At 44.2% G+C, this 12,041-nt stretch overlaps 1 protein-coding gene across 8 annotated transcripts in view; it reads right to left on the bottom strand.

Annotated features, from left to right (window-relative positions):
* DLGAP4 (DLG associated protein 4) overlaps positions 1-12,041 on the bottom strand; it is a 543,333-nt gene that overhangs the window by 39,117 nt on the left and 492,175 nt on the right. The window lies entirely within an intron of this gene.

Raw genomic sequence — 12,041 nt, 5'->3', positions numbered from 1 at the left:
GATGAAAAAGGACAAACCAAGCCCCAAGGCATCAGATGTAGCAAGGCACCCTCTGACTGCCTGCCACCCATAAAGAAACCAAAATACCCAACAATAAATAGTCCAACAGGTTTGCAGGATTCTACCTCAATAACTAAATGTTAAGATCTTCAGATAAATGCGCCTAGCAGCATAACCACACGAGCGCGAGATACACTGTTATTGATCCCTGATCTGAAGAACACTTTATGCTAATAACACAGCCTTTTATTTACCACAGTTATAGGGTAAAAGAAGAGTAATGCTTGCAACAAAATTACCTACCGTTTTAAATACCAAAATAAGGGAGTAAAGAATTCACAAATCAAAATCTCATTCAGGTCCTGCCCAAACATACCGCACCAAATACTGAAAGGACGGCATGCCAAACATCTGAATCCTTCAGCAATAAGATACTCATGTGGCCATATGCTGTAAATTACCTCCGGTCTGTAATACAGATAGCACTGGCGCACGTGCAGCGCCGCTGCTATCCTGAAGCAGAGTTCCCTCATTTGCATGGCCCTATGCAAATGAGGGAAATACTTTGTCTCTGTGCCCACACTGTATTACGGACATGGGTGCAGAGGCAAATAGGCCGTCAGGAGGCGCACTGACTGCGCGCCACAAATAGATAGCACACATTCAGTGAACTCTACAGAGGACCGCCTCCACTGGGAGGGAAAGGGATATCATGGACCTCCCAGACATTCCCTTGAATGCAGGTACAGTGCCTCATTACACCTGCCTGTAGAGGCGTCTCTATCCCCCTTTTAAGTGCAGGTCGGGTGCTACCTGCACTGTGCAACTGGCTGTTTCAAACAGGGACTACTCCTGTCAATAAACCGCTGTCCATTGGCAGCATAATTTTTCAAGCTGACCTGGGGCCTGCACATCAGTAATAGGGCGCGTCCAGTTGAAGTTGAGATGCAACTATAATAGGGACAGAGCACCCTGACTGTGATACGGCCACTGGTAGCATAGGAGCAAAATAGAAAGTGAAGGATGTTCATTTTAAGTACCACGGAGGCCAGTACTAGATGGTGTAAAGTCATGGAAAATGATTCAAGAACAATTGGAGTTAAAAAGACACTTGCTACTACCAAATGTATTGATAATATAGTGTCTAATTGCACAAGATACTAATTGCGTGAAAAACAAAACTGATTATAAACTAGTGCAGCAAAATCTTTAGAAGACATTCGGTTTCTCGTTAGATGCAGCTTCTATGTGTAGTCATTCTTAATGATATAATAAAAGTTTAGTAATTCAGTAGAAAGCTTAATAAAAATACACAGCATGAACAGAAGCAAATGCGTGGACTCTTTGAGAATAGCAACAACTAGAGATGAAAAGAAAGATTGAACATTAAACCACATTGTGTTATTGCCAAAGCAATGGCACCACTTAGTACCCCATTGCTGTCCAGATAAGTCAGCTCTAAAAGGGGCAAGAGAGGAAAATTTGCCATCAGGCCTAATTATTATTGACTAATATGACAAGAAGGAGGACGAAAAGGAAATGATCCCAATACACTTTGAACTGGGACCACTATCGTTTCTACTAGAGATAAATTAAACAAGCGTTTTCAATGCAATAGGTCTCGCAATTGCGAGATTTTAAGCTATTGGCACTGTAAATGATAATGTCTTTTATTTCTGTGTTTTTCAAAGCAATATATATATATAAATAAATAAAAGAGTCATTGTCATTTCTAATGCTAATATCTCAAACTCTTGCAAATGTGAGACCACTTTAATGGTGGCCGTGCCCTTTTCTTTAGATGTTGCTCGCCGTAGTCAGGTTACAGTGAGCAGCGTCGAAAGAAAGGGGCATGGCCAACATTAAAGTGAAAGCGCATATGGGGGCGCTTTTACACAAAGTATAAAAATAAATAATTAAAGCTTTTTTAGTGCGGCCGCTAGAACGGTTGCGGTGTAAATTAAATGAATAAGCACGGCCGCTAAAGTGATGTGAATCAATGGGGATGCCAGTAAGGTTACCAGACTCGGGTCAATATTGCGGTACAGCAAAGAAATGGTCAAGTAGCAACAACAATTATTAAAAAACAAACAATAAGTCACATCCACAATACCAATTTTAAATTCAAACTTGCAAGGAATGCAGTTTATTTCCACATTGTGATGGATATAGGTCACGCTACCTTTTCCTAGTCCACCAGCCTCACGGTTCCACCACAACCACAATCACTCCCTATTTCCCAACCATGAGGACCTATTTCTGTAAATATTTGAATCATCTAAAGAGGAATGAGCAACTGCGTTAACACAAGTGAATTTCATAACTTCATTGGAAATAAACTGCATTCCTTGCAAGTTTGAATTTAAAATTGATATTGCGGATGCGACCTATTGTTTTTTTTTTATAATTGTTGTTGCTACTTGACATTTCTTTGCTGTACTGCTGAAATGAAAGTGGCCCACGCCATAAATTAAACAGGTAAGTGTGGCCACTTACCACACCCAAAAAAGATCTCCGCCAAAGCGACCCTTCAGGGGACCCGTAGGGCATTGCAGCAATGGCCCGACGGTGAGCAATCGCCCGATGATGGAAGCATGAAATCCTTCGGGTGTGTGAGGGCATCAAGAGGCAAAGACTTGCGCTTGCTTCTAGCCTGTGGGGTGCAGACTGAGGCCCTTATTACTTGATTTCTTTTATTTTTCTTTGTTGTGGGTGACTATTGCACCCGACCCTGGAACAGTTACCCCCGTTTGAATTGAGACTAACACAGGGAGAACGGGTACTGGATCATGATTAGCTCCTAGCCCCCCCCGCCTCTCTTGATACATATGCCGGTAAACTTCAGCAAATGTGAAACAACAGCCTATAAGTACACTGTGCTGCAGTGTCCGTCTGTGTGGAATGGGTTCTGTAATGATTGAACGAGTGGAAAATGCCATCAGTCAAAATACACAAGCTCTTCCAGCACTAGGGTACACTTTATTAGCTCTGCAGTCAGGCCAGTTCCTGCCTGTCTGCAAACTTTGTAAAGCAGCCCTCTATTTCCAACAATGTATTCCAACAACTGGAGCTACACCTGCTTTCCAGCAGGGCCCATCAGTCAAGTGTTTAGGTCGGATGACTTTGTCTACTCTGGAGCACCGCTGTCCTCGGTTTTATTGTTTTACGTGTGTGCTTTTTTCTTGTGTCTCCTTTTCTTCATCTTGTATCGTAGTCTTCAGTACATCCAGCCTATTACAGCAATGCCCCTCCGCTGCAGCTTCTGGTCTTTTTTTTTCCAATTGGTTTGTCTTCGGTCATCTTTCTCGTGACAACTACCGGCGTACGGTAGAGCTTCAGAATGCAGAGCTTGTCTGCTGTTTCGCAGAAGCCTCTGATCTGAGTTTCACTTCACATGTTGACTTCGTGTTTTCTGTAAAAGCGCACGGATTAATTCATCTGTTTCGATTTTAAGTGAGCAACAGGAATCCTGTGTGAAATGGTGTGGTTGGTCACCACTTTGTCTTTCGTAACTACAATGTGGGGTGGGTATACCGCTAGATAACCAGTGAATCCATAAAGAGTTCAAACTGCAAATCAAAAGGGTGAGGAAACCTGTAGGAGTAGTTTTGCACCATGAAGACTTTTCTGGATTTACATCAGAGTCTCCCATCTCCTCTGCAATGGGTATGGCTTTCAAATGTAGGGGAGAGGAGTTGGCCTAACAGCTAGGGTGGTTGACCTCAAATCGTGGGGAACTGGGTTTGATTCTCGGCAAAGACGCTGAACATCCTGTGATTCTGGGCATATCACTTAATCACCCCGTGACTAGCAAAGATAAATGTGTCCTCATGTAACGCAACTGGTGCTATGTAAAGCTTTCTGATACCCGATTGGGGTCAGGTTTGCGCTATATAAAACTCCGTTAAATAAATAAATAATGAACCCACAGGGAGCTAATCATCCACTCTGTCCTAACTAATATGGTCAATGAAATAGTGGAGGGAAGGAAAATGGAAGAATACTTTCTGAGGTACATCAGGCAAACGTATGCAGTTAGATAGAGCCACCAGCTAGCCCTTAAGAGTATCTGCCTCCATTGCCTACTGTGCAAGGGAAAGAGCAAACCGGAAGTGGTCAGAGAGGTAAGATTTAAAGGGGGCTGATACCTTCTGACTGAACACTGTCAACACTCAATCAATCTATCAGGGGAATTATAAGCGCACTACTCACCCGTAAGGGTCTCAATGGGCGGGGGGAGGAGGTTGGCGGAGATCAGCAGTCCCGATTTAGTCTAAGAGCCAGGTCTTCAGAGCCTTCCTGAAGGTGTTCAGGGAGGGGGCACGTCTGGTGTCGGTGGGGAGCTCGTTCCAGGTCTTGGCCCAGATGTAGGAGAAGGTTCTTCCCACTGCTCTGGCTCTGATGATGCGCTGGGTTTTGGCGAAGAGGAGGTTGGCGGAGAGGTGGTTTTGTTTGGGTATGTGGAGGGTCATTCTGTGGTTGAGGTATTGGGATCCGGTGTTGTGTAGACATTTGTAGGCGTTGGTATCTTGAAGGTGACTCTTCTCGATGGGGAGCCAGTGAAGCTTGCGTAGGTGTTGACTGATGTGTTTGTGTCGGGGGACCCCGAGGATGAGTCTGGCGGCGGTGTTCTGTATTGTCTGGAGCTTGCAGAGTAGCGACTTGTTGATGCCGGCATAAAGAGCATTACCGTAGGGGGGATCCATTTGAAGGTCTTGCGGAGGGTGTTGAAGCAGCTGGAGGTGACGGCATTGACCTGTCATTTCATGGAGAGGGAGGAGTCGAGTATGATGCGGAGGTTCTTGGCATGGTCCATGGGGGTTGGCGAACTGCCGAGAATGATAGGCCATCAGGTGTTGTTCCATGCCGAAGGGGTGGTTCCGAGGATGAGGACTTCCGTCTTCACTGATGAACTTTGCCAAGTGACCTCATTTGATTAATTTGGTGACATGCTTCCTGGCCGCCAAGAGGACATGAGCAACTTCAACTGTAAGACAAAATTATTCTCATTGCCATCGCTCAAGCACCACTTGTTTGCAACGGGGATGGAGGAACTGGCCATCCTACTACAAGAACACTCAGCACAGGAAGTCTTGCCTAAATGTAGAGTGTTTAACAACAAGGGGTGGTGATGGACAGAGTTTCTGAATTAAGCAGAATACTCTCACCCAGTCAAGAGATCAGGGCTAGATCCAACACCGTTTTTTAGCTCACTGCACCATCCCAGTTCAGAACCTGGCTATATGCAAATTAGTCTGTTCCTGTCCCAGTGCATGATGGGAACAGGGCAAACCAAACTACCAAGCCAATTCTTACACTGGGAAGGAAACAAGCTTCCGGGGACCGGTTTCTGGCATTTCAGCCGTCGTCGGCCCGGCTTGCTTGAATCCTGATGGTGCAATGAGCAAGGGACTCCCATCTGAGTATACCCTTCCACGCTTAGGGTGGACAAAATATTTAACAACAAGGGGTGGTGATGGACAGAGTTTCTGAATTAAGCAGAATACTCTCACCCAGTCAAGAGATCAGGGCTAGATCCAACACCGTTTTTTAGCTCACTGCACCATCCCAGTTCAGAACCTGGCTATATGCAAATTAGTCTGTTCCTGTCCCAGTGCATGATGGGAACAGGGCCAACCAAACTACCAAGCCAATTCTTACACTGGGAAGGAAACAAGCTTCGGGGGACCGGTTTCTGGCATTTCAGCCGTCGTCGGCCCGGCTTGCTTGAATCCTGATGGTGCAATGAGCAAGGGACTCACATCTGAGTATACCCATCCACGCTTAGGGTGGACAAAATATTTAACAACAAGGGGTGGTGATGGACAGAGTTTCTGAATTAAGCAGAATACTCTCACCCAGTCAAGAGATCAGGGCTAGATCCAACACCGTTTTTTAGCTCACTGCACCATCCCAGTTCAGAACCTGGCTATATGCAAAGTAGTCTGTTCCTGTCCCAGTGCATGATGGGAACAGGGCAAACCAAACTACCAAGCCAATTCTTACACTGGGAAGGAAACAAGCTTCCGGGGACCGGTTTCTGGCATTTCAGCCGTCGACGGCCCGGCTTGCTTGAATCCTGATGGTGCAATGAGCAAGGGACTCACATCTGAGTATACCCTTCCACGCTTAGGGTGGACAAAATATTTAACAACAAGGGGTGGTGATGGACAGAGTTTCTGAATTAAGCAGAATACTCTCACCCAGTCAAGAGATCAGGGCTAGATCCAACACCGTTTTTCAGACACTCTGTTCATCACCACCCCCTTTTCTGAATCATTTTTGGCCACTATAGGTGTGGCAGGGTATACTCAGACATGAGTCCCTTGCTCACTGCTCCATCAGGATTCAAGCAAGCCGGGCCGACGAGGCTGAAATGCCAGAAACCTGTCCCCGGTAGCTTGTCTCCTTTCTGGTGAAGAATTGGCTTGGTAGTTTGGTCTGCCCTGTTCCCATGATGCACTGGGCCAGGGACAGACTAATTTGCATATAGCCAGGTTCTGAGCTGGGATGGGGCAGTGAGCTAAATAACGGTGATGGATCAAGCCCTGATCTTTGGACTGGGTAAGAGTGGTCTGCTTAATTCAGACACTCTGTTCATCACCACCCCCTTTTCTGAATCGTTTTTGGCCACTATAGGTGTGGCAGGGTATACTCAGACATGAGTCCCTTGCTCACTGCTCCATCAGGATTCAAGCAAGCCGGGCCGACGAGGCTGAAATGCCAGAAACCGGTCCCCGGTAGCTTGTCTCCTTTCTGGTAAAGAATTGGCTTGGTAGTTTGGTCTGCCCTGTTCCCATGATGCACTGGGCCAGGGACAGACTAATTTGCATATAGCCAGGTTCTGAGCTGGGATGGGGCAGTGAGCTAAATAACGGTGATGGATCAAGCCCTGATCTTTGGACTGGGTAAGAGTGGTCTGCTTAATTCAGACACTCTGTTCATCACCACCCCCTTTTCTGAATCGTAAATGTAGAGTGTGGCATCCACAACAAGGCTTGGAAACAGTAAGGTTTTGAGGAGTCATTTGATCTAGTCACCCACTCATGGTGAGATATTTTACAGGTGAGACAGCGAGACCAGGATCTGTCTTTGTATGACAGAAAAATACCACACACCTGGAACTGACATCGGCTGGTATCTAATATTCTCCAGTGTCAACATATCTAGAGGCAGAGTTAAGAATGGAGCTGGTTCGTACCACCTGGCAGCACCAGAACGCCATATCCTTGGAAAAGATTCAGACCAGACTGAAGCTTGGGAGAGAATTCATTAGGTAAGAAATATGTGGGCAGTGTATCAATCATGATGGATAAAACAGGAAATTTTGCAAGATGAGCAGTAGCCATGCAGCTTTTAAAAAATGGAAGAGCAATCAAGATTTGCACTCTGAGCAAAATACCACAAGGTTTTTAAAGGCACACATTTCATCTAATCCTACTACGCCAAAGGAGGCCAAAACTTTGAACAGGGGTTCATACTATGAATCAACTCATTCTCCCAAAGGTTGCCAACAGTAGATGAGCAACATTCAGGGGAGTATTAGTCAAGTCATGGCTAAAATTCCAGCCAGATTGGCACCCTGCACACTCGCGTGACCGCAATGGCACACTCGTTACGTTGCTGCCCTGACGGGATGAGAACAAATCAGTCCAATCCTTGTTACCATTCAGTCCTAATCCCTCCAAGTGTGGTAAATACCTTTTTCTATATTCCAATGCCCGCTGCTCTTCTACTGTGCACGATAAGGTATCCTCCCTCCCTTCTCGAATGTTTTGGCAATTAAAACTTTATTAGTACAGAATGTAATTTCAGGGCAAAAACGAGATAATTTGGTGAATGGTGACATGCCATGCTTCCATTTATTTGGCTAGGACTACAGCAAGGCATTGAAGTGGTATTTCTCATTTTGTTCAGTCTTAATCCAGCTCATTTCGAATCTGTAAGCCTTGCCAAAAACATTTTATTTAATGACTCTTTTTATAGAATAACTTTGTTATTTAACTTGAATTCTGACCTCCTCTGCTCGGTCACTTTGCACTCTTCATCCATGCCCCGAGTTAACTCTGCTTTCTCCTCCTAACTGAGGCCTTCAGTCCAAGCAATGGTAGCCCATTAGATAGCATTCATAAAGGCTGACTCAAGAGTTACCTAGGACAGGAAATGACGTCTCCAACTAGCAAAGACTGTGGACTGCTTTTCCGGATACTGCAATCCACGTCTGCCATGGGAGAAAGGTGTCTTTGCCCACCCTACTCATTAAACTCTGGCCTTCGGACCCTGTAAAAGCTTTTGATGGAAAAGAAATAAAATCAAACTATCCTCCGATACTACAATGTTGGCTGCAATGTTTTGGGCAAGCTGATCAGATCTTACGACCCGTAATCCCGAAAAGAGTATCACCTGCAATCTAATATAATTGGTATCTTCAAGTTGAAGGCCACACTGGTCCTTGCCAACTAGTAGCCTTACACACCATTACCTTCGAACAGACATATGTTATCTTGGTTGGTAGCTTTATGAGTTGGTGCGGTCGGCTGGAGTTTGCAGCTCAAGTTGCTCTTGGGATAAATGAACCTTTTGCCCATTTGTAGTACTTTTCTGCGCTGTTGCATTTACACAGAGCAGCATACATGTAGTTTCGTACACTGTAATTCAATGTTTCAACCGACATAAAATAAACATGCAGACAAATTTAAACAGTTGGGCACATGGATCCATCAACATAAAAGGCTTCAACCGGACGCTCTGAAATACACATAGTGGCGGTTAGGGATTGATAAATTGGGCCCTACAAACTCTTCTCTTAACTTCTCGAATCATCTAACATAGCATAGTGATCGGAGAGAGGTCAAGGGGAGGTGGGAGAGGGAGGAATCGGGAAAGTCACGCTCATATGGTCAATCCAGCTGGCACCAGGGATTGGGGAGGGTACCTATGCAGAACAAACTGTAATTAAATTGTATTATAGTATTTGCACGTGCTTAAAATCGAAATAATGAGGACACAGAACATTTTAGCAGATGGAAATAAATTATTTCAATAATGCAGAAATGCCTTCGAAATCTGCATATGATGTTCTTGTCTCTTGTTGCTGGTACACATTTCTAGAAGCTTTCTTTCAACTAGACAGAATGATAAAGTCTTCTAGTCACAGAAGATTCTAGCTAAGGCAGGTGTTTAAAAACTCCAATCAACAGAACTGGCTTATCAATCTGTCACACCAGGCACAATGGACACCAATACGCCTTGTACAGCACTGCCATGCAAAGGAGGAATCGAAAGAACAGGCACGCATTCCAATTAAGCTTCCTCATAATGTACCCAGTGACCTAACCACTGCCTTCGTCATCTTACTCATTCACATGCCAGTTAGAGTAACCTATACGCATTCCAAATGTATCCATTTACACAATGGGTTCAGAGAAAATGCCCCTTAAAATTATCAGGTGTCATTTCAAAATTCTCATCAGTATTATCATGAACATAGGATTTCCTAACAATTCCTTGAGCCACAACCCTTGTTTTCTAAGGTCTGTTCTACTCCCCTACCCTCCACAGAGACAAGGCCTGGCGATGCAAGCTTAAAAGGTGAGCAACCGCAGAAGAAACTGTGAGGGTCGAATCGCCCTTCGAAAATATAGAACCACTGGTCTTCACATCAATGATGCTTGTAGATAAGCCAGGTTGATTCTGGCAAATGCTTGCGCTTCAAAGTTAGCACAGCTCCTACAGATACAGTCCTGGACCTATGGGCGTATGAATTGTTTCACCTTAAACCCAAGAATGCAAGTTCTTAAAAATAAAATAAAAACTCAACCCTTATAGGGAAATGGGCAGGCTCCTAATAGCTAAACCCTTCGTTTCCAGGTGTATGTACCACACACTTGGTGACAGAACACGAACTCTGAAAATATATGCAGATGCCTCGAAATCATGGCAGACCCCCTGTGCTTGGCAGAGCCCACCAGCCAACTTTACCAAACAGGAGTAAAGTCTCTACACTATCCAAAACTATTGCAATTTCTTAACTTTTCTACCAGTCCAATTCTTAAACTACTGCAATTCCTCATGCTTGATTCCACTCTGTAACCACTGGATCCTCATCACTTGCCCTCTTCCTGATTCAGTTAATTGTGTCCTTGTGGCAAAAGGCCAACACAACTAAAGTAGCACAATGAAATACACTCCGCAATCACCTCCGACTGTTTGTTTCTCTACCCATTTATGCAGCCAGATGGTCTCTCGGCATCAATACGTTCTCATCTTACTCAAGGCAACATTACACTTCACATGAAGACTCATTCACTTTACAAGGAAGTCAGACAATGCCATCCCGATCTTCAAGAACAAACTGAAATTGGCTGCCTAGCGAGGCAAGAAGCGCATCTGGCAAATGCATAAAACCATGCACATAAGAATGCACCTTCATAACTTTCTAACCTTCTCACTATTTCAGGAGGGCAAAGAGTCCTTAGGAGCAGAAACGCTCTGAACCTATAAGTATCAACATTCGAAAGTTGCAAAAACAGTCTTTCATAGGTGCTGCACCTATTTTATGGAACTATTACTGCTGATCCAGAGGCCGTTCTTTTTCTTCAGACAACTAAAACAATCTTTTGCCTAGCAATTTCTAAAACTGAATGTTTGAGGATCCCGACCAAACCCATGGACTCATGGAGGTCTTAATTCTGTTACAGGGTACAAATATATTTTTTCTGTTCTTATGCAAAGTGCTAAAATAGTGCAGGAGCACTTAAATAAAATTCCAGTGCCTTACCTATGTTACGCAACCTAAGAAAGAACAACTTACACTCCTGTAACTTCAACACATAGAGGCAACACAAGTCACTTTCCCACTAAACATATTCATACAAAAAAACACACACCACGCTAATTTATCAGTAGCAGATCCTTTTAAACACCTTGAAATTCTTAAAAACGTAAACACTAACGTTCTTTGTGTGGTCACCTGATCACCATCCCTGCCAACCTAAACAGAAAAAACACATCTGCCACTGTAAATCTTAACTGAATGGCGACGTGAAGAAACTCAAGGGAGGGCTGGGATGGCGAGGCTTATAAAAAGAAACAGAAGGCAGTGACTGCCAGCATTAATGGAAGTAGTGCGCAGCAGCATCCTGACCTAGATTTCTATGTTGTTGCATCATTTTTTTCTGGTACATCTGAAGCTTTTAAACATGTGGAGGGCCAGTGGTAGGGATTGAGAATATCTACACATTCACAAAAACAGCAGACGAGAACGCCCACAACTGTTTAGTTTAAATGTGTCCCTATTTAGTGAAGCAACGTACACTATCGGTCTTTTAATTCTGTCACCCTCCGCTTATATTGATTGTATATGTCTCTGCTCTTTAACATGTTTAAATCGATTTGATACCAGCGAAGGTTTTGTTCGCGCTATATAAAACCTTCAAATAAATAAATATTAGCTATGGGTGGACAAATGTATTTTCTGAAATGTGGACATGGTAAACTCTGACTTCAAAAAATACGTCCTAGACTTGAGTGTCAGAGTGGAATAGAGTGGAACAGAGTCGAGTCGTAGAGCGGAACAGAGTCGAGTACAGTGGCACAGAGTGCAGTAAAGTGGCACAGAGTGGTCTAGAGTGAAGTGACTTGGAATAGCTTGCAGTGTTGTGGAGTGCCGGTGTAGCAGAGTGTCGTGTCAAGCCGCGGAGTGTCGCAGAGTGTAGTGTTGTGCCATAGAGTGTCGCAGAGTGTAGTGTTGTGCCGTGCCATGGAGTGTCGCCCCATGGAGTGTCGCAGAGTGGAGTGTGCATGGTATGTTTACACGCTGGCATTATAAACATATTTTCAACTGAAAAAGCCATTACATTTGCACATGCAGTTTTACTGATAATTGAGTGAACAAACGATAATGTGTGGAAATAGTATCACCTAGTGTACTGGTTTGTTTTTAACATTTGAACATATTTGTTTCCACCACACTTCCAAATTCGGGGTTGTGGAATTCCTATAGCACAAAATGCCGGACATAATGTTTTGGGTCAAGGACA

This window comes from Lissotriton helveticus, chromosome 7, assembly GCF_964261635.1.
Source record: "Lissotriton helveticus chromosome 7, aLisHel1.1, whole genome shotgun sequence".
Classification (NCBI taxonomy): Eukaryota; Metazoa; Chordata; class Amphibia; order Caudata; family Salamandridae; genus Lissotriton; species Lissotriton helveticus.
This window is presented reverse-complemented; position numbering and strand designations above follow the sequence as displayed.